The 5,085-nt window shown below is 43.1% G+C and overlaps 1 pseudogene; it reads right to left on the bottom strand.

The window, feature by feature from the left end:
* Positions 1-3,443: 3,443 nt before the first annotated feature.
* On the bottom strand, positions 3,444-3,820 carry LOC126002804 (uncharacterized; annotated as a pseudogene).
* Positions 3,821-5,085: the final 1,265 nt, after the last annotated feature.

Here is a 5,085-nt window from a genome sequence, read left to right as displayed (position 1 = left end):
CTTGCCCTGACGTCAGAAGAGGCGCGACCGCCACGGCTCGGCTACCAATCGCCGAGTGGCGGCGCCGCCTGCGCGTCACGGCCGAGAGAGCTTCAGGATTGGCTGGAGACGCGGGAGCCCGGCCAATCAACGCGCAGCGCGCGCACGCGACGTCAACCTGAACTTCCGTACTGCTTTGGGCGAAGGAACCTGAGGTCGGTGCGGGTGAGTTGCGCGGGCTGGAGCATTAAGAAAGGGGCGAGTCTGTCTTGTGCCAATAAACTGAGGTGAGGCCTTTTTAGTAATCAGGTCAAGGATTTTTTTCCATTTTCCCCATTTTTCTGGACCTTTGCAAACAACGGCGATTGCTACTATTACACCTTTACTTTTTTTTTTTTTTACTTTTATCCTTTAAGGAAAAAAATACGACTTACTGAACTTAAAAACAATTGTAGTAGAATGCCTGTCTCGAATACAGGCAGGGGATGGGAAGTGGGAAGGGGAAAGGAGGTAATGTTACACTGGTGAAGGGGGGGGGGTGTTCTTGTTATGACTGTAACCCAAATATGATCATGTTACATAAAAAATATATTTTAAAAAAAAGAATGAATGAGGGAACTGGAAAACCTGTCTAGAGTGGGGGTGAGTGGGATGGAGGGAGATTTGGGACATTGGTGGTGGGAATGTTGCACTGGAGATGAGGGGTGTTCTTTACATGACTGAAACCTAATCACAATCATATTTGTAATCAAGATGTTTAAATAAATAAAAATATTAAAAAAGAAAGGGGCAAGTTCTCCCTGGGGAGGTAGGTGTGTGTGTGTGTGTGTGTGTGTGTGTGTGTGTGTGTGTGTGTGTGTGTGTGTATGAGAGAGACAAGGAATGAACCGCTTAATTTGAGGCTGCCTTTCTTTTCTTTCTTTCTCTTCTTCCTTCCCTTTTTTCTCTTCTTTCTTTTCTTCCTTTCCTTTATTCCTTTTTCTTTTTTTCTTCCTTTCTTTTTCCTTCTTTCTTTTTTGCCTTTTTCTTCCTTCCTTCCTTCTTTCCTTCCTTCTTTCTTCTTTCCTTAATTCTTTCTTTCTGTCTTTCTTTCTTTCTTTCTTTCTTTCTTTCTTTGTTTCTTTCTGTCTTTCTTTCTTTCTTTCTTTCTTTCTTCTTTCTTTCTTTCTTTTTTCTTTCTTTCTTCTTCTTTCTTCTTCCTTCTTCCTTCCTTCCTTCCTTCCTTCCTTCCTTCCTTCCTTCCTTCCTTCCTTCCTTCCTTCCTTCCTTCCTTCTTCCTTCCTTCTTTTTCTCCTTTTCTTTCATTTTTCTTTTGTTTGTTTTTGGGTCACACAAGGGTTACTTCTGTCTCTGCGCTCAGAAATCGCTCCTGGCGGTCGAACCATCACCACCGTCCATCCTGGGTCTGCTGGCTGCATGCAAGGCAAACGCCCTATCACTGTGCTATCTCTCCGGCCTTGTTTTTCATTTTTTGTCTTGTCTGTTTGGTTTAGGGGCCACTCCCGGCGGTGCTCAGGTTTACTCCTGGCTCTGTGCCAAGGAATCAGACCTGGCGGGCTCAAGGCATCAATGGTCATGCCCATGTCGCTGTGACAAGTCGGTTGTGGCGACAATCGGGGTTTACTTCTGCTTCTGCGCTCAGAAATCGCTCCTGTCAGGCTCTGGAGAACCATATGGGATGCTGGGTATCAAACATGGGTCTGTCCTAGGTCAGCCACGTGTAAAGCAAATGTCCTACCGCTGTGCTATCACTCCAGCCCCAAAATTCTAAAATTTTGGTTAAGATTTAATATATTGAATAGATTCAATAGATTTAATTCCTACAAAAAAAGATTTAATCTATCAGTTTGGGGGAATTAATAATAATAATAATAATGCCTTCGCAATGTTGGATTTTTTATTTATAAATGTGACATCTGACTCTTCTTGAAAACTTCTCTGTTGAAAAGTTACTTGTTAAACAATATGAAGTTTAGGTTCCACATGAATTAAACTCTTTCCAGGAGTTGAATTAATCATGTTTGCACTTGGCATTGTAGGGTAGACATCCTTATTGTTCTGACCACTCTGTCTTCCACCTTTAAATACCAAACTTTGAATCTCATGTCATTAGACTCCTTGCTCCTTGCAGCCTTGCACAACACTTCTTGCACGATCTTACAGAATTATGTCACTCTCCTTTACTTCTGACTTTCTGTCACTATATATCATCACGCAACTCTCACAATTCTTGTTAATTTTACTGTCCATATTGTTGATGTTTCCAGTATCCCCATCTCTTCTTCTTGAGTTCCTGTTCTCCGGTGATTATAGTTGTAGTAGGGACTACTGCTGCTGTGTTGACTGGAAGTTTCATACACTTTTGGTGGCACTGCTGACATATTTATTTGGCTGTGATGCTCACCTGGAGTGCACTTTTCTATATGGTGTTCCTACACATTCTTGTTGCATGGTTCCCTGGGGAACTGCATGTTTTAGTTGCAGTGTGCTGGAGGTCCCAAATAGCAGAGCAACTTAGATCTTAGGATAATTCTTGGGCATGTGGGGCACTGCTGAGAATTAACTTTGCAGTTTTTCTAGCCTCAGGCTTGCAAGCTAGGCAGTTTTTGCTACTGAGGTTTCCCTAATTTAATTTTCTCTACTTAGGTTCTCACTTTGAAGAACATAGAAGTTGCTACTGAGTCCCACTAGGAGTGGGAGTGACCCCTGTACACTGTACCTGGGACCCCCTCATGCAAAATATGCACTCCAGCACTCCTCTAGGTATTTTACCATCTTCTCTAACTCAGTAACTGTAAATCCTATCCTTGTTTAGTTTCCAATTTTAAAAATAGAATTGATTTCCTCTGACACATTTGTTTCTTATCTCACCCATTAGTTCCCAATCTTAGATTCTCTGGGGGTGGGTTGGGGCTACACCTGCAATGTTCAGAAATCACTCCTGGTGCCCTGAGGGACTAATTGGGATTCCAGAGATGCTAAACTGGTCAGTTGTGTGTGCAAGATAAGTTGTCCTACTTGGTGTATTGCTCTAGCCCCTAGTTCCCTTTTGTTTTTGGGCAACACCAGGCAGTACTCAGGGGTATACTCCTGGCTCTGTGCTCAGAAATTGCTCCTGGCAGGCTCGAGGGACCAAATGGGATGCTGGGAATCAAACCCTGGTCCATCCAGGGTCAGCTGCATGCAAGGCAAATGCCCTACCACTCTGCTATCTCTCTGGCCCCCACCCTCGTTCCCAGTTTTAAAGTAAGAATTGATTCCTCTCTTTCACATTATACATAAACTGGTAGGGAATTTTATTGGTGCTATCTTGAAAATATATTCTAAATTGGATATTTTTTTTCTACGCCAATATTATCCTGTTCAAATCTAGCTAGAATCATTGCAATAGCTTTCTAGCTAGATTTCCTACTTCTTCCTTACTGGCTGTAGTTAATAGATATGTTGTTAAACATTTTTTTTTTTCAGATCAGAATCGCCTTTGATAAATCAGCGGCCTTTGGGGGGGTGAACCTCCGGGCCTTGTCTATCTGATCAATTCATCACATCGGAGCACCGGAACCCTCAGAACCGACTCTGGGCTGGGACCAAACTAGAGCCTCAGGTGATGATGCCACCGCCTCCAGGAATGCCTCACTGCACAGGGCCCGTAGGGGGGAGAAGTTCGGAGGAGGGGGGGTTTTCTCATCTCGGGCTGGGGTTAGAGGGTTCGACCCTATCAAATAAGATCAAGGTGTATGCAGGGGAGGGGCGCTGGGGTGGGTGCACACACTTGCCTTGCACACTCACGCTCACACACTCATCACCAACCACACCCTAAGCCAAACTGCCCCATATATTGTTAAACATTTTAAATTATGTTATTTATTTCCTTATTCCTCACATCAGTTATCATCACGATCTAATTCCTAAAAATAGCCTAAGGCCCACAGGATTTCATCCACATTTTCTCTACCCTTTTCAATTCTCCATTATTCTTTTCTGGAAATGGACAATCTTGCAGCTTTACTGCTCTAGGAGCACAACCTCATATTGCTGCTTCATAGTCTTACATTTTGAGTTCCCTTAGTCTGGAGCCATTCCACTAAATATTCCTATGGTGCATGTGTTTCTTTTTCATATTTTTGGCCCCTTGTCAGCTTCTTGGTATCTTATATGACCACTTTACATGAAATTGTTATTCTTGGGCCAGAGAGATAGCACAGTGGTAGGGTGTTTGCCTTGCACACAGTCAATCCAAGACTATTGGTGGTTTGAGTCCCAACCATCCCATATGGTCCCCTATGCCTGCCAGGAGTGATTTCTGAGCACAGAGCTAGGAGCAACCCCTGAGCGCTGCTGGGTGTGACCCCCCTCCAAAAAAAATTGTTATTCTTGACTTAACTGTCCCTATGTTTATTCACTGACCTGCTTCTTTGAAAGTCACTGGACTTACAAATATATTTATATTTATACAGTGTATATATATTTATGCAGTATATATGTATATATTTTATTATCTTGAGCTAGGATGTAAGCCTCATATTAAGAGGAATTAAAAAATATTTTTCAAGTTTTGGTGGCTTTTTTTTTTTGGTTTTTCGGGCCACACCTGTTTGATGCTCAGGGGTTATTCCTGGCTACATGCTCAGAAATTGCCCCTGGCTTGGGGGGACCATATGGGACGCCATGGGATCGAACCATGGTCCTTTCCTTGGCTAGCGCTTGCAAGGCAGACACCTTACCTCTAGCGCCACCTCGCTGGTCCCGGCTTTTTGTTTTGTTTTATTTTATTTTGATTTGGGACCACACCAAGCAGAGGTCAGGGATTACTCTTCTCTGCATTGAGAAATTACTCCTGGAAGCACAAGGGACCAAATGGGATGCTGGGATCAAACCCAGGTTGGCTGCATGCAAGGCAAATGCCCTACCTGCTGTGCTATCACTCTGACCCTCTTTTTTAATTTTTAGTTTGAATCACTATGAGATGCATAGTTACAAATTTGTTCATTGTTGAGTTTCAATCATACAGTGTACCAACAACCATCCCTTCATCAATGAACATTTTCTGCTAGGAGGGATTTTTAACTTGCTGTGTTCACTGCTACATCTTTAGATCCTAATTGT

The sequence above is a fragment of the Suncus etruscus genome, chromosome 2 (genome assembly GCF_024139225.1).
Source record: "Suncus etruscus isolate mSunEtr1 chromosome 2, mSunEtr1.pri.cur, whole genome shotgun sequence".
Taxonomy (NCBI): domain Eukaryota; kingdom Metazoa; phylum Chordata; class Mammalia; order Eulipotyphla; family Soricidae; genus Suncus; species Suncus etruscus.
Note: the sequence above shows the minus strand (reverse complement) of the source record. Positions and strands in the feature narration are given on the sequence as shown.